The sequence below is a fragment of the Furipterus horrens genome, unplaced genomic scaffold, assembly GCF_987537825.1.
Source record: "Furipterus horrens unplaced genomic scaffold, mFurHor1.1.pri manual_scaffold_17, whole genome shotgun sequence".
Classification (NCBI taxonomy): domain Eukaryota; kingdom Metazoa; phylum Chordata; class Mammalia; order Chiroptera; family Furipteridae; genus Furipterus; species Furipterus horrens.
The window spans coordinates 107,165,351-107,183,875 of NW_028327187.1; the positions used below are offsets into that span (position 1 = coordinate 107,165,351).

Genomic DNA, 18,525 nt, shown 5'->3' on the forward strand with positions numbered 1-18,525 from the left:
TCAGTCTAAGCCTCCATCTTGGCCAGAAGGGAACAGTCAAAGAGAATTTCTTGTGGATACAGGCGATCTAGAAAATCAGCTTTACCTTTTTGTTTCAAATACACATAGTTCAAAACATACACACGTTTTCCTCAACTCTGAAAAAAATCTCTGTAAGAATAACTTACAACTGCCTATCAAGTACAGGTAAATTACATCTGGTCTGGAATATTCACAAAAGGACCCCAAATACATAGCACTATATACAGAGAACTTCAGGCAGAATAATGCTTTTAATTAGGCATTTATAAAGCTTGGTCAGGACATTTATTCCATTTATTTATAGCCTTGAATACTTTCAGAATTCACTCAGCATATACTGAGTTACTGGAGGGAATTAATGTTAGGTAGCAGCTGGGAATGAGCGGCCAGAAGGGAAATAAAGGCAGGGCCCTCGCCATTACAATCTAACAAAGAACTTAATACAGGAGGCTAACCACAAAGGAAGGCATGTCTCACCAATGAACTCAGCAGACCTAAGCTCAGTTTGATAAGATTGTTGGGTGTCCTGAGCATTGCAAACAAAATAGCACAGGAGGGGAGAGTCCTTGAGCCTGTGCTGAGAAAAGAGGCTTCTGTAACAATCTTACTAAGATTTCTGGGTGTCTGGATCATCACAAGCAGGAATTGTACAGCAACAGGGTAAAGTGGGGGGGGGGTAGTCCTTGAGATTCTATGCTGGGAAAGGGAGCTTCTCTGACAATTTCACTGAGACAAAGCTTTTACTAACTGAGAAAGAAAGCCTTTGTAGCTGTACATTGTTCCCAAAGGGAGCGGAGGGGGAACCTAGAAGCCAGCTGAGGCATATATATATAACCCCTAAGCCCTGATAGTTGGCATACCTATATTAATTAAATACCCACTTGTAGCCTTGGCTCAAGTGTGTGGGGCATTTAGACTAGCCGGGTACCTGCTTGCAGGTTTGTGCTTGTATGTATTTCATAAATAAACTTTATCTTATTTCTAGTATACATTATTTGTCTCTCACTTGAATTATTCTCTGGGGGATGAGACAAGTACTGAGGCAGGGGAGGAAGACCTCCTGACTCCAGTCTCTCTCTCCCCATCCTTAACACCAATAGTAACTTTAAAGTGGAGATTATACTGTTCAGCAACTGCGTCGATAGCTGTGAGGAATGAGGTGTGATGCAACACTCTTTGTTTATCTTTACCTGAAAAGTCTATTCTAAGATTTCTGGAAGTGGGAGGAGGTTAGTCCTGCCATAACAATTGAGCCTATATGTCTTGATATTGATACCTTATTATTTTTTCACTGAATATATACAATGGAGGCAAATGATTCTACAAAATTAATATATAAAACTATGTATTTTATAAAAGCAATCTAATTCTTATTGCAGTACGTGATCACCATTTTGTTCTATTAAAATAAACCTAACTTTATCCATAGGCACAGATTTTTAATATCTGCACAGTTACTCCTCAAATTATTTCCCTTATTTGGAATATTTTCCACTTTTTTAAAAAACAGGTACCTCTTCTCTTTCAAATCCTTTTAAAACGTTTTCTTAAAACCTTCCCACACTAAAGTTATTTGGTCTGGTCTTGTGAAAAAAAAATACTTATTGAGCACTCAGCATATGGTGGGCACTGAGCTGGTCTCCAGGATGGGCCAGGAAGTCCCCACATTGGCTAGCATTGGCTAGATTGGAGGAAACAGATAATTTAGCAAGAGCCACATAATGTGATAAGACTCAGATCCAAGCAGCACAGGGGCTCTGGGAGCCCCTGAAATGCACTTAACTCAGTGAGGTCTAGGATTTCTCCTGATGTCCCAGAGTGTTGTTTGTAGCTATTCTGAAGATAAGACACCAAGTACCCCACATTCTAAGGTCAAAGAGTTTTCACAGGCCAGGGACAGCCAACTCAGGACTTGTTGAGGGACATCAGTTCAGACTCACTCTATCCTCCAAGTCTGCATAAGACAACCAAGAGTGAGAGATGTTGGGGGCCTTTTGGGTTAGCACAGTGCTCAGAAAGACAGGCTAGTTTCTCTGTGTGTGTGTCAAAGTCAAGAGAATGGCTTGCATGAGACTGTTGGCAGGAAAGTTGGACTGACATTTCATCTCTGGTTGGATACTAGCTTAGCCATTGGACTTGTCAATCAGCTCCTGGCTTCCCTGGTCAAGAAGAACAAGGAGAACAGGAAAAAAGTGGCAGGGCTAAAAAAGGAGAAGGCAGTAGACCTGCTTTCTTACCCATAATTTAGGATAGGAAAGAATTTAAATCCCTGTGGGTTGAATGGACATCTTGGAAGGTAGCTGGGTTTGAGCCATGTTTCTGGTCTCCCCCACCAAATGGGTGCCCTGAATAAATAGGGTCAAGGGTCACACTTTCTTTGTGGAGGTGAGGGGTGGGAGTGAAAGTGGTCCAGGTGAAGACTTGTCTCCCATGGTAGGAAAAAATGCAGTGGGGAAGACCCATACTGGTCCTTTGAAGGACCCACATATATGCTCTATGTGACTCATCTCTGAGAGGAGTCTGCTGAAAGGACTGTGTGTTGTTGGACTGCCAGTGCTGGTCAGAGATGCAGAGAAAACCAAAGAAGAGGAATGGCACGTTAATCAGTAAAAATAAGGGATATATGCTGTTTTCCTTCACCTTTCCTCTGCTTTAACAACATGGAGAAGTTAGTTTCTACAACAGGGAGGAAGGGAATGTGTAGTAAGAGATTATGCACCATCCTTTGCTCCAAGCCTGACCTGGGCATAGAGGAATCAGATGAGTTTTAAATTGACCTTGAGATTGAAATTTGAGAGTAAAGAGGACTAAATATTTAAGCTGAATGGAAATTGTTTTGATAATTAAAAGTGACTGGTCAAGATATGTTTAAGGAGAAGGGGGAGGTAGTAATCAGACAAAAACCAAACAGAGAAATTGATACTCCTTAACAAACCAGCTCCATCTGTTTAGAGGGCAAGGGAGGGCTTCTAATAGGAAGTGCTGTCTTGTGATAAATGTTAGTGCTGCTTATTCATAATTCTGGGTTTTGTCACTCTTGGCACTTGGAAACATTTTACGTTTTTATCCCCTTGATGTTAGGCAGGGCCTTGGCCTGGTGACTATTTTGCCAATGGGTTGTGAATGCAATTGACACCTGTCACTTCCAGGCCAGAGCAAAGCCTAATTGGTGTGAGACTCAGCTCTCCTTTCCTCATGCCTGCAGTGACTATGGATGCCCATGCTGACACAGGTGCAGTCCTGAGCCCGTCCAAGGGGGAGGGCTGTGCTGGAGAGTGGGCTATGCCTGCAAGGGATTTTGTGTGAGACAGAAACAAACCCTTGTTGTTTTAAGCTACTGATATGGAATGTTTGTCACTGCAGCATGACCTAACCTATCCTGACCCATAATTTAACTGAGACCCAAAAGTCAGCTGTTGGAAGGAGGAAGTGAGAGGAGTGCTGCAAGCAGTTGAGGTAGTATGTGGGCAATCTAGGGGGTGAGAAAGAAAATGGTACATTCTATGACCTGAGGGAAGTACAGAAAACTAACTGATGGTGGGGATGGGTGGCTTGGAGAGATGAAGCACCAGGAACCAGATTACAAAGAACGTTGTCAGCCATATTTCAGAGTTTGGAGAATTTTTAGATCATGATTTCTGTAAGGGCCAGGCTTAAATTTATCCTCCCCAATGAACCCACTGTGGAGTTCAGTGTGGGACAAAGAGGCAGCAAATGCTGTAGATGGCTTGGCTCCCAAACTGAATCCTAATATTCAGGTTTTTCATGCGGAAAATTTTACTCCCCTTACTAATTCTTTTTAGGGTTCAAAGAAGGACATCAGAGATATTTAAAAATTGTACATTAATAAACATAAAGTGGCTTGCCCACTAAGAGAGACTTCATGAACATTTATCAAATGAATGAAAGCATGAATAAATGGAAGCTGAATGCATCTCTTGGTTTCACAAATATAAGTGGGGAAATCTTTATTTTCTTGACTTTGATTAATGGCTCCAACACTGTGTTTATTAAAGCATAGCCCACATGCTATACATGCTCCAATAATTCATGAAGTTCATAAGAGATTAATAAACTATATCATATCAACATCACCATAATTTTGCATAATTGTACTGAATTGCTCCTCACTAGAGTTGATATTCATAATTTCATCAGATTTTGTATTCTGTTGACGTTCATACCCTGGTTTGTGAAATTACCTCATCCTCTAAACAAATATTAATAAGCAAGCTTTATCCCTTCAACTGGAAGTATCGCTCAAACCCACAAAAAATAGAGCATTGGCCTTTTAAGTATCATGAGCACCAGATGCAGGAAGAAAAAAAAAACATTAGGCCCATGGCTGAGAAATTTTATATACATTAAAAAATACAAACTGAAAAGAAGAAGATGTCAAAAGAGAGTTTATTACACAAAGTTCCATGATGCAAGTTATTTATGATGCTGCCTCTAAAACTCCTGACCCTGGAATTAATTTCTAAATCAATCAGAAACCAATCTCATTTGGAGTGCAACTCATATATTCTCATTCAGAACTGGCTGGTATCTTTCCATTCTTCTCCAAACATCCTCCTGGGGATAATGTTTCTGGATGTGGAAAAGGGAGGAAGGGTTTCCCGCTTCTTATTTGCCTTCTGCCCAAGACCGTTTTTAAGAGACCCTTATCATTCCCATAGTTCAAGCCAGTTACCCATATCAATTCTTTGTGATTTTCTTTAAAAAAAAAACAAACTTTTTAAATGGAAATAATTAAAACAGGTACCAGACAGACTAGCATAATGAACTCCCACATACCCAACCCTTAGCTTTACCATTACCAACTCATAGCTGATCTTAGTGCATTCAGAGCTCCCATAAAAATTTGAAGTAAATTCCACTTAATTTGTAAATATTTCAGAATGTAGAATTTTCTTAATTTTGGATAAGAAAATCATCCCTCTTCTTTTCAATTCTCTCAGATGGGGACAACAGCAAGTTATCCGGTGGTGCCTTTTAAAGAGTCTGCTCTTTGCAGGCTGTTCTGAGGCACAAACATTGTCACACTACCCATGTGATCCCTCTCAAGAACTCTACTCCTACTTGGCAGGCAGGAAAAATGATGACCGACATGTATGATCCAACCAGTCTCAGCACTCTTCTGGTTCATGACAGAATCATCATGGGCCCAAATACTTTTCATCAACTGCATGTTTTGGCTTATTTTTCCCCCTAGGTATATTTCTGTTATTGACTTTTTTTTGTTTAACCCACTGTAGTCTGAGAGCTTTCTCTACATGACTTTAGTCCTTAATTTGTTGTGACTCAATTATGCTCTGGAATATTGGTCTATTTTGATTAATACCCATTAGATTTCCATAGATGTTCTACAAAGGTCAATTAGGTCATGTTAGTTAATAATGTACAGGTTTCCCCTGCTACCCAAAACTGGAATGTTCCTTTGTAATCCTTCCTAAGCCGAAATGGTGTAAAGCAAAGAAGCAATTACCATTAATTGATATGGAAAAATTTTGAGTGTTCCCAGACCCCCCAAATAATCTATCAAATCATGCCAAATAACACATAAAGCTTAAAATAACATTAAAATATAGTAAAAGCAGGATCATATGATAAATAGATAGTTTGTATGAAGTAAAAAAGTGTATGCATGGTGTAATTTCACTTACCAGAATTAGGAAAACAGCAAGCACACTGGAAGGCTGGGAGGTGGTGATGATGGTGTGTTAGGCTGAGTTGCTAGAGACTGGAGTGGTGGGAGGTACATGAGACTGGAGTGTAGGAGAAAGAAGAGGGTCATCTATTAACATTTAGTCATCTAAATCCATCAGGGCAGACAGTTCACTAATGCCTACACCTTCTTTCATGTCTACTTGTCTTTGAGGTCCAAGGTTGAGTTTCATCATCTGCTCTATGGCTGATATGAAAGGCTTGAAATACAATAGCATGCTTGACTGCTTAGCCTCACACATTTTTCTATCAGACATTTCTTTGTAGGCACTCAAAATATCCTGCAAACCTGACTGTATAAAGTAGAATGTGCCCTTTCAAAATTAAAGTTATACTTTTCTGCAATCATTGCAGCAGTGTCAACTGTAGTGAAAATCTCACAAAAATGCTTCATGTTCAGTTCCTGGAAGACTTCAGCCATCAATCCACTCAAGCAATAGACTTTCCATTTTTACCCATTACTAGATGCTAAGAGACCACTTTGCTACTAACAGAACCAATAGTAACTTTGGCAGCTTTCAAGATTCTTTCTCTCTGTGTATAAATAGTGTGAATAGTGGTCCCAGGTAAATTCATCATACATACAATGCCTTTTCTTTTTTTTGTTCACCAACATAGAAATGCTTATTTACATCTAGTTTTATGCTAAGCCTAATTCCCTTACAAGCTCTTTTAGACTTTCCTGATACCTCTGGGCATATCTTGCTAATAGAGGCACAACATAAATTGAGATGAAGCATACATACTCACAGACAAAGCTCAAAGTGGTGGTAGCTGGATGCTGAGATGCTGAGAACAGGACTTGGAAAGGAGCGAGGTGGCAGGGCCACTCTCACTGCTTGGGTGTGTGCTGCTTCTATAATGGTTGGTTTGCTGCAAAAAAAAAATGCTGAACATTATTTCAGTTCTTTGCCCTTTTTTGTAAAAGCAAAAATCTTCTTCTGATTTCTTTCAGTTAGCAAAAACAGATACTGATGTAGGTCCTTCATAAAAGTGAAGTGGCATAAAGTAAACTTCTGAAAAGTGGGGGATACTTGTATTTAAGTTTTTTATATCTCTACTTGTTTTAGCAATTAATGAGAAAAGTTTAAATTTGTGCAACTAAGATTATTGATCTATCTCTAGTTTTAGTTGTAGTCAAGTTTTCCTTCATATATTTTAAAGCTATGTTACTAGAGATGCTTTCCTGTTGTGATAATTCTTTTATCACTATGGATTGTCCTCTTTTTCTCTAGCAATAATTATTTCCTTAAAGTCTACTTTGTCTGGCATTCATATGCCCAGAGAGTTTTCTTTTAAGTATATCTTTCCCATTCTTCTATTTCTGAATTTTTCATATGGTATCAGTTTGTCCCAGAGATGCTAAGTTTGAGCATTTGTTTAAGGTGGGGTCCATATAGTGTAAAGATATATTTTCCCCTTTGAAATTAATAAGTAATCTGTGAGGTGATACTTTGAGATTATTTGAATATCTTGCTACCCAACAACCTTTCACTCATTGGTTTTAGTGTCCATTGATGACTTTTGCCTAAATAAATTTTTACATTATTGGTTGTAAAATGGTGATTTTTGAATTCATTCTATATATTTAAGCTGACATTCCTTTCTAAAGAAGAGTTTTCCCTCCTTCCACCTTTACATATAGTATTACTGTGGACTCACTGATACACCTTTGTTATAACCCATTAGCATCATTATTCATTGTGATCCTCAAATTATCCCAAATTTAGCCAGTGGGAGTCCCTTCTAGCCAGCCTGTGTCCTTATAATGTATACCCTTTGTTGTTTGAGTACTTCTTTGCTTTCTGCACCCCAGGGTGCTCCAGGCTCACCTGGTACCTTCCGTGCCCCATGCCTGGAATGAACCAGCTCTCCAGGGAGTGTGGTAGTCTTCATGGTGGTGTCTAGTAGTCAGTAGTGCACAGGGTATCCAAGGCCCAGGGGTAGTACTGATGATGTCTATGTGGTTCCTGCACTGGGGTATGATTTGGGGCATCTCTCCTGATTGAAGAGCCTCCTAAGCCTTATTTTCTGGCCCTACTGGGGTTTTTTATGAGCCATCAGATACCATTTAATCATTCCTTGTACATTTAAATGAACCAGAGTGACTGTTGCTTGTAACCAAGATATTTGATTGATACAAGTACCAAATGATTCACATAATAAACCTGAACTTTCTGTTCTTTGGGTGGCTGTGGATAATCCAGAGCCAGCATAAAAGCATGAAGTGATAATGGCTCACAAGAGAAGACTCAATAAAAATGAATTTAATAGCACTTTTCAGTTCCATGGTACTTTAAGCATCATCTTTAATATCCTGTCATGTTTGAGAGACAGTATTATTTTCCTCATTTGAAAGACGGGAATTTGAAGTAAATGTTATAAGAACATGTATTAGAACTGAACTGTTTGAAGATAAAAGGTATGCTGAACACTCAAGTAAAAAAATAGAAAAATATATCCAAATAAAAATTTTGGAGGTCACATCAAGAAGTCAAATCAACAAGAGCATCCCAATGTTACTAATGAAAGCTAAAACTGTCTTAATTGCCCCCGACTGGCAATTTATCTACAGAGAGTTATACATTGAATTCATGGAGCTATTCCAGCAATGATTAAAAAAAAAAAAAAAAAAAAAAAACTATACTGACACTATAGTACGAAGAGCGTGGAGTAAAAACAAACAGGTGTAAATTACTGAGATAAAATGTTAATTTGAAATAATGGTGATCCGTCACAGCCAATTGAATTAAAAATCTGATCTACATTAACTTTACTCTCTTTGTAAACTCCCTGTAACTACTCTTGACATTCTCACATGCTTCGTCTTGGCTCAGTGATTTTCCATGGGGGTGAACTGCCTGGAAATGATGGGTATTAGTATATGCTAAACCAAGTGTATTAGTTATTATTGCTGTATAACAAATTACCCCGTGTCCTAGTGGCTTAAAACAACACAAATTTATGATCTCACCCTTTCTGTGGGTCAGGAGTCTGGGCATGGCTTCATAGTCTTTTACGAAGTTTCAGTCAAGATGTCGGCAGCCCAGGGTTCGCAGTCTCTTCTGGATGTGCATTAGGGAAAGCATACTCTGTGGTGGCAGCATTCTGTTCCAGTCTGGCTGTTGATTGAGGCTGCTCTCAGTTTCTCCATGGTCACTTTCTCCACCAAAACCTGCAAACTGAAGTCAATATTAACAAGACAAAAATCACAATCATTTGTAAACTAATCCTGAAAGTGACATTCCATCACCTCTGCCATATTTTTTTGGTTAGAAGTAAGTCAGAGGTCCCATCTTAGAATGCAGCCTACCACACCAAGGACACAGTTCTGAATTGAGTTCTGGGACAGTCCTTCAAAAATGGGATGTTCGCAGGGAGATGGAAAACAAATCTTCAGAATACTGTGATCCAAGGTATCGGAGTCATTCTTCCTTAACTTTCTAAAAAGTGAGTGCTTTGGGGAAACTGGGATTGCTGATCATTTTTATTGTTTTTCTTTTTTCTTTTTTTTTTAATTTTATTTTTTGGTTATTCAATTACAGTTATCCCATTTTTCCCCCATTGCTCCCCCCTCCCATCCCATCCCTTCTCCCACAATTATATCCCTCCCCGTTGTCCATGTCCATGAGTCATTCATACACGTTCCTTGGCTAGATTATTGTTTATTTTTGAGGACAGATATTTCTTAAAACATACATTTAAATAAGTCAATCATCACTTAAAAATAAATTAGTTTAGGGACTACATTTTATTCATCCCAGGACCACACATACAGGGAGATAGGGAAGAAAAGAGAAATGTCCTGGATTAGTTTTTGTTTCATTGAAATATAAAATATTCATTAGCTTAAATGCATTGCCACTGATCCTCCTGGGACTCCTTCCCACCATCCCACCACCCCATGCTGTGTTTTTTTATTTTCCTGTTCTCCTGTTACCTAACACCTAAAATTTCCCCTAATGAAGGGCTTTGTACCTCATCAGGACCTCTTTCATTAGGTAAATTCTTTGCTTTTACCCTTTGAAATATTCCATACACTTTCCCTAAGCCATGTTTTTCTTCTCTTTTATGATACTATTTCTCTTTAAAGAGATAAGCCCCACTGCTGTGAGTTATGGAAAGTGCTTGAAGGAAAGAAGGCTGGGGCCTCCAAAATCTGGAAGGGTACTTTACCTGCTTGGGTGAGAACCATAAGATACTGGTGGAGTGGAATGTCAGGGAAATAAGTTCCCCTCATCCTAGGGAACTGTCCCCACTCTACCACCAGCACACAAGGGGTCAGTGGTAGTGGTGCTAAGGTGGCTGGAACTGGGAGCTGCGGGACCACATGGGAGAAATTGAGAAGCACAGGGACTGGAGCAAGAGCACCAGGAGCATCAGAAATCCATCCTAGGAGGAATTCAGGAAGGGTCAGTTGTAAGACTTCACAGGTTAGACATCACAGAGCAGGATGAGAAGGCTCTAAACCACAGGTGAGAAAAGAAGAATATAACCATCAGACACTGGAAAGTGGGGAAAGAGACATGTGAGGTAGTATGAAGTATGAGCACCCTTATTATTTATAGCAGGGAGTCAATACTGCCTAAAATTGGAAAAGGTAGTTAAAAATTCCAACTCCAACCACTTAATGATAGTTTGGAATCTTTTCTTAAGAGTATCTTAGGAAATACTGGTGAATAAATGTCGATCATGAATTCCTTAGTTTCACTTCAATTTATCTTTTTATCTGTGGAACTCAAGTATAAGTACCATTTTAGTTAAAATCACATTGAACTATTTTATTTTTATTTATATTAAGAAATAGCATTTTCTTAAAAGTCTCCCTATCTGTGTATGTCTATCTATCCACTTATCTATCTTTTTGCATGAGCCTATGTTGTTGTCTGGAACTCTCCTAATGTCAGTGAAATTGCTTCTGGATGGTGTTTTGTGGGTGAATGTCAACTTCTTTAACTTTGTACTTTTTCAAACTATTTAAAAATAAGTATGTATTATGCTGACAAAAGAAGGCAAATTTTTCTTTAGGTAAGAAAAAGGGAAGGAAGAGAGAAAATGAGAGGGAGAGGGGTGGAGATGGGAGAGAGAGAGGGAGAGAGAGAGAAAACACTCTGGAAATGAATATGCCAAGATATTAACAGTTTATTCTGAATGCATACATGTGGACAATTTTTATTTTCTCCTTTACGCTTCCTTGTCTTGTTTAGATTTTCAAAAACAGTTTGTGTGTCTGTGTATGCTGTAGAGGACATGTAAGCTTTTGATTTTTTTTCTTCTCCCAAAGGACAATTGTGAAGAACAGGACCACTGTTGAGAGAGGGGCTGTAAATGTTTTCACTTTGCAAAACAATCTTCATAATGAAAGGCTGGGGATTAGTCCATGACACAGCCTCTTTTAAACTACTTGTGCAAAATCCTGAGGGAGTCTATAGGTAAGTTTTATGGGACAGGGGTGTAAATAATTAACTGTTCAAGTGTTGCTTCTCATGGGTGAATCACAAGCTGGGTATGTGACTCAATATGTTTCCTCTGGCAATCAGGTTGCCACCTGAGGTTTTAACCCAGTGAGAATCCAAGGATTTGAGCATATTGACTTAGAACCAGTCATCTGGACATGCTTCTATTTACCTGTGAAAATGCAGTGGCCTTAAGTTTTGTTTCTAAAGTTACCATTTGAGGTTCATACCTAAAAAAGTTGAAGATGCTCAGATGTAAGCCTTGTATAAATTTTAAATATTCCTCTTGTAAAAACTAAGTAAATGTCAGCTCAGAAGTTTCTGGTATTGTAACATTTTCTTTGGAGAAATGTTAAGCTTATCATAAAAGGAATTCTCATGAGAAAAAAAATCCAACTGTACATTTTTGAAAGGACACTGAAGGCTCTGAGGGGGTTTTGGCTGCAACGAATTTTAGAGTATAACAGTTGAGAAAGAACCCCTTATTCGTTTTTCCAATTTAACATATCACTCCACTATGGAAGAATAAATCAGTTAATAAATAAATAAAATGCATAAAACAAATAGAAATTTATTTTGTAAGATCCCAAGACTCAAATCAAAGAAAGAGCAGATTCATTAATGATAGCAGATCAAGGGTTGACTAAATGACCAAAATGGCTTGGACATTTAAAATATCACCAGGAGAGGTGCCAAGGAGCTGGAGTAGTCTGGGAAGCCATTACTACTCTCATGTAATCAAGAATGTTAGACCTGGAAGAGCCTCCAGCTGAATAACAGAGGATGAGAAGTTGCTTCTAGTTGGCAATGAAAGGGAAGACTTGGGACAGCCTATCCTTTGGACAAGGCCTTGTGGGAAATTTTGAGTTTCCTATAATGGGTGATCAAGTTCCCAAAGTAGAGGAATACCTCTTATTTCCTATTTGGAGGAGGAAACTGGTTGTGACAATCCAGATAGCCAGCAGTTTTGAGAAACTTGGTCTCAGCTCTAAATGCATCAAAAACCAGTGAAGCAAGACCCATTTGGATGGTTCTGGGGGCTAATTTCCTCCCTACTTGCAGGAGCTTAGGGACAATCTGGTTCAGTCAGTCTAGTTAGCGCAATGAAAGAACAGGATGATACCAGCTATTGAGTCTGAAGGCTTCCTCTTTCTTTCTTTCTTTTTAAATATTTTATTGTTTATCCTATTTTGGTTGTCCCACTTTTTCCTCCTTTGCCCCCTCCACCCAGCCCACCCTCCACTTACATAGTCAGTCCCCACACCGTTTTCCATGTCCATAGGTCTGAAGGCTTCCTCTTTCTATAAAGAAGGCCACTCATCTAATCAGGAAACTTCCACTATGTTACATAGTCGCACTGATGTCCCCTGGCCTCCTGACCCTAGAAATACACTATGTAGGGCATCCTGGGGAGGGGAGGGAACTCTCTACTGGAAAACTGGTCATGGTAAGCGTTGGATAATACAAGTTTGGAGGTACTGCACATGCTTTACTACTCCTCTTTGCTACCTTTTCCCTCAATAAAAATTATTTTTTATTGTACCATGTGTCACTAGTGGTGTGTATCCTGACAATGGCCAGGAACTTGATTTTTATTTTTAGTGGTTCATCCCACAGATAGATTTATTCACACCATGAAGTAAATGGTGCTTATCCAACTCTACAGCAATGTTTCATGTTCCCATCTAACAAAGCTTGCTTAAATTTATAGCCAGACTGAGGTTCCATCTGATGTGCAATCCAAATAAAGCTGGTTAATGATGACCATGAGTAGCCTCAGGACTTGAAGTTGTCAAAGCTTTATTTCTTTTATCAGCACATTCCCAGGCTGGTTGCTCACAAAACTATGATCAGCTAAATTTTCCAAAAGTCTAGTCAAAGAAACTGTCCCAAAATATTATAATTATACTCTAAATCTTTCTGATTTGTTACAGTCATATACAGGCAAGATTCTTTGCTATTATTGACTACATTTTTAATACAATTTATAATTTTCTCCCCATAATAAAATCCTTGTCATTGTAGACAATTTGGTATATGTAGAAAAATACAAAGAGAAAAAACACCCCTTGTAATACTCCTCTAGATATAATCACTCTTTTCATTTTAATGTATGTCCTTCCAGTTTTTTTCCCCTAGCTTTTCTAGTGTGTGCAGATTTAATTAGAATAATACTATAATTACTTTTTGTAGCCTGATTCTCTTATTTGATAATAACATATATGGGCATTTTCCACGTTATTAAATATTCTTCTAAAATAATTTTAAAAGTTGCCTGGTAGTCTACCATTTGGATCTTTCTTGAATTTCACTTATTTGAAAAATGTTTATAAGTAATATAATAAACATCCTTGTATGTAAATCTTGTATACTTATCTGATTACTTAATTCAATTAAAAATTATGTGTATCTATATACATTTATTTGAGAATATCCCCATGACATACGATTAAGTGAAAATTTTAGCTTCAGAATAGTACATAATGTGATCTCATCCATGCAAAATTTCTTATCTTAAATTCACATGAATATGTATATGCTCTATTAAGTAACTCAACAGTGATAGTGATGGTTGTAACTGAATGGAAGGAGTTTCAGGCATTTTTGCTTTCTTCATTATTTCTATCTATTTTGGTCAAAAGTTTGAAATTTCTATATGTTTGAAGAGATGGGAAAAATTAACAATGAAGTTTATTTAAGGGGAAAATGTATATACAAGGTCTGTCCTCTGGAAAACATCCAGCCATTGTTAATATAATGAGAATAGTTTGCATGACATCGATGTAACCTGGCAGCCAAGAAGAGTGGACTAGAATGCATGTGTGTGAACAATGACGACTTCACTGTACTAGTCAGTGGGGGCAGTAGACGCCTTTGAGTGAGTATGCGTACTGTGTGGCTGACACATTCAAAATGACTGAGCGAGCAGAGCAACAAATCTGCATAGAATTTTGAGTTAAGTTTGAATATTCTTCCATGGAAACTATTTGGATGATTCAGAAGGCTGAAGTTATGGGCAGCTGGTGATTAGCAGCTTCATCATGACAACTCACCCACTCACTCTTTATGTCTCGTGCAATTTTTTTGTTAAACATCGAATCACCCAGGTGACTCAGTCCCTCTACAGCCCAGATTTGGTGCCCTGTGACCTCTGGCTTTTTCCAAAACTAAAATCATCTTTGAAAGGGAAGAGATTTCAGACCATCGATGACATTCAGGAAAATATGACAGGGCAGCTGATGGCGACTGGGAGAACTATGTGAGGTCCCAAGGTGCCTACTTTGAAGTGGACTGAGATGTCATTGTCCTATGTACAATGTTTCTTGTATCTTCTTCAATAAATGTGTCTACTTTTCATATTACATGGCTGGATACATTCTGGACAGACCTTGTATGTTAGAAAAATGCTAGTGGTGTTTATTATATGTTATTATGCAATAAGTCAATTTTAAGAAATGTTCCATGTCTATAAGGACAAGAAGATGGCCGATCTGAACACTGACATAGAGTGTCACAACCAGGACACCACATCTTTCGGTGAACCCTCCAATATACAGTCACAGGTTTATATGATGTGTTGTGTTTACAATGTCAATTTGTAAAACTATTCAATGTTTACTGTCTATTAAACATCGATACTACACAAACTCATTCTCCAAGAATTTGTGGCTGATTTTGCACAATTCCTTTGTGCAGTTTATATTTTAAATTATATTCTATTGTTTATGCTATTACAGTTGTCCCAAATTTCCCCCCTTTGGCTCCCTCCACTCAGCTCCCCCACTCTCTCAGGCAATCCCCACACCGTTGTTCATGTCCATGGCTCATGCATATGTGTTCTTTGGATACTCTATTCCCTATGCTGTAGTTTACATCCTCATGACTATTCTAAATACTATGCAACAGAAAGAAAGATAGAACTCCTACATTTTGTGACAGCATGGATGGAACTGGAGAGTATTTTGCTAAGTGAAATAAGCCAGGCAGTAAAAGGCAAATACCATATGATCTCACCTATAAGAGGAATGAATCTAAAGAACAAAATAAACTAATGAACAAAATGAAACCATGGGCATGGAAACATGGAAGAGACTGACAGTGACCAGATGGGAGGACGGAGGGGAATAATGGTAGAAAGGAGAACAGACTAGTTAAAGAACATGTATGTGATGTTTATTTTAATCAGAGGATATGATTACTTTCTGCCAGACTCCTACATCTCTTCTGCCCAGTGCAGGCTGTCAGTCAGGGATTTATGGATAAAAATGCCTTGGAGGCTCCTGAGTATGAAAGGACAGGCCCAGAACACAGTCAGGGGACAAGCAAGGATGTATGCATTCTTCATTTCTATTAAACATGGAATTGGATGTTCTAGCCAGAGCAGTTAGGCAAGAAAAAGAAATAAAAGGCATCTAGTTTGGAAAGAAAGAAGTAAAATGATTTGTATTCACAGATGACATGATCTAATATGTAGAAAGTCTAAAGATTTTACACATACACACATGCACACAGAACTAATAAATGCATTCATCAAAATTACAAGATACAAAATCAGCAGGCAAAATGCAGTTGCATTTCTACACACTAACAACCAATAATCCAAAAAAAGAAATAAACAAAAACAATTTCACTTACAACAGCATTAAAAAGAATAAAATACTTAGGAATTAACTAAGTTGGAAAAAATTTGTACACTGAAAAACTACAAAACACTGCTGAAAGAAATTAAATAAGACACAAATAAATGGAAAGACATTGTGTGTTTATGGATTGGAAGACTAAAAATCATTGGACCATATATGCAAGGGCTTATTTCTGGGCTCTCTATTCCATTCCAATTGTATACGTGTTTGTCTTTATGCCAGAGGCACACTATATTGATTTTACCGCGGCTTTGTTTTAAGTTTTAGAATCTGGAAGTGTGAGTCTTCCAATTTTGTTCTTTTTCAAAATTGTTTTGGCTATTTGAGGTCCCTTGGGATTCTATATGCATTCTTGGATAAAGTTGTCTATTTCTACAAAAACCATGGCTGAGATTTTGGTAGGAATTGCATTGAATCTGTAGATGGATGTTAATTCACTGCTTTACCAGGATGTGTCTTCAGTCCCCTCTGTGTGAAGGGAAGAAAGAGAACCAGAGAGAAGGCAGTAATTATCCCAGTCAAGTTCCTCTTAAATAACCCTTTACTTCTCCCACTGATCTTATAATTCCCTTTATCTGTTTAACTCAACATTACTTGAGCCCAAGACCATTATGAGGGGCTGGAGATACAAAGACCAAGAAAAATTCCCCGCCTTCAAGAGGTTGAGAGTTTAAAGGGGGAGGGGAACACATAAAGATAATTTTATTTATTTAAAATTTATTTATTTTTAGAGAGAGGGGAAAGGAGGGAGAAACAATGGGAGGGAAACATTGCATGTGTCCAAAATGGGGATGGAATCAGAAACCTAGGCATGTTACCAGGAATCAAACTGGCAACCTTTTGCTTTGCAGGATGAATCCTAACCAATTGAGCCACATCAATCAGGGCAAAGATAATTTTCAACATAATGATCAAATCCTGTCACATCTGCACATCATCTTGCATTCAGGTTGGATTGTACAACCTGCTTCTAGGTGACCCAACTTAAGACACATACTTACTACAACTAAAAAAGCACAGGCTGAAATGTTATTCAGCATACTTAATATTGCATAGAAATTAAAGTATTGATATTTTCCATAAATATCACTCAAAGGACAAGAATGTTATTGGATGAATTGACAGTTACGTTTTCTAAATGAGACCTTGTAAACACATCCAATATGCAAATTTCTTCAGTTAACACAGTTGTTCATGCCCTCAATGGCAAAACACATTAAGGTGGCATATTAGGCCAGCCATGAACAATACTTGTTATGTGAAATTGGATTGTTGATGTTAAGAGTTTAAAGTCTTCCCCAGCAGAATCTTTATTCTCAAATACGACATTTTGGATTCAACCTGAATGCATGGTGATGGACAGATCTGTTCTGATTTTCAGGTTAAAAACATGCCGTTTAAATAGCTGTATTTAAACTTTATCACTTTAAAATTTGGTTTCAGTAAATTGTGTTGCACTAGTTTATTTTTATCATACATGAGGTCACATAATGTAGTGGGGTTGGGGGAAGCCCTGGATTCCAGTCCAGACTCCGTAACTCAGTATCCAAGTCACCCAGACAAACTAAACCCTCTCTGGGGCCCATTTGCCAAATTTGTTTAAAAAGAAAAACAAGTAATTGAGGAGTAAAGGGAAAGGGTTTAGCTAAATGATCTCAAATATCCTTTATAGCAAAATTCTATTAGGTTGAGTAAAGGCCATTCGATTTCACCATACATATCTGTGCACAGTGAACTAGATTGGCATTTTATTTTTGAACTCAAAATTTTAGTACTTAAAAACGAAAAATCAACCATGAACCCATCTGTAGCTCTAACATTAGGAATTCAAATTGGGAGTATTTTTAGCCTCTGGAGTTTTGAGCAAGTCCTTAACCTGAGCCCCTGCCTGCGTTTTATAATTTGGCTAATTTGTCATAAAGTAGTTCCACCTTTGACAAGAAGGCAAAATCATTTTACTAATATTTTTATGCACTTCCAGAATTACTTCTAATTGGAGACCTTGTAAGTACCAATGGCATATCAGGCAGAAAATGATAGAATTTTATCCTTCCTCGGGCTTTTTTTCTATGAAATATAACCCCAACTGTTAGAAATGCAAGTTATTTCAGATACCCTCAAAAGGTTCACTTAAAATAGACTGCCAGAGGAGTTGCATTACAAAACAGAAAAATCCATTGTGAATGAAAGCAAAACACAGAGTAGCCTCCAAAATGGCAAGAAAAGTTATAGTGATCATTTAGTTATTTAAGAGAAAAATGGAGGAGATGGAGAAATGTTTTTCTAATGTCTCAAGATTGGGGTGGTTTTAGTTATCATTTCTGAGCTGGGCGCATCTTATGAAAACAAATTCATGAGGAGGGGCCCTACAAAACTCCAGCCTTTATAGAGGTTTGCAACCTTACTGCCCGTTATCTCATTATGGCACTGAAGATGTAGCAAGCAGTAATTAGACCAGAGTCTGGAAAATCCGGGAGAGAAACTGGAACGAATTATTTTCTTAAAGCAAGTGGTCAAAAGCAGAAAACTCAAGTCACCTACAATTTCCTTGTCCTCTTTGCCAAGGGATGAGCCAAACAGGGTCCAAGAACAGGAAGGGAGAACCCAGCTGGGGTTGGCGAACGCGAACGGGAATGGGGACAAATTTCTGAATTCAGAATCCGAGACAAGCAGGAAAG

At 38.1% G+C, this 18,525-nt stretch overlaps 1 long non-coding RNA gene across 3 annotated transcripts in view; it reads right to left on the minus strand.

Moving 5' to 3' along the window:
- LOC149991781 (uncharacterized) overlaps positions 1 to 18,525 on the minus strand; it is a 66,096-nt gene that overhangs the window by 47,115 nt on the left and 456 nt on the right. For 2 of the 3 annotated variants that reach the window (XR_016508638.1, XR_016508639.1), the window contains exons 2-4: positions 8,723 to 8,930; positions 6,499 to 6,621; positions 5,688 to 5,789 (exon numbers count right to left, since the gene is read on the minus strand). This is a non-coding gene — a long non-coding RNA (uncharacterized LOC149991781). Of the gene's footprint in view, positions 1 to 1,653; positions 1,703 to 5,687; positions 5,790 to 6,498; positions 6,622 to 8,722; positions 8,931 to 18,525 lie in introns of those variants that run through there. The other variant, XR_016508640.1, reaches the window with a different exon arrangement.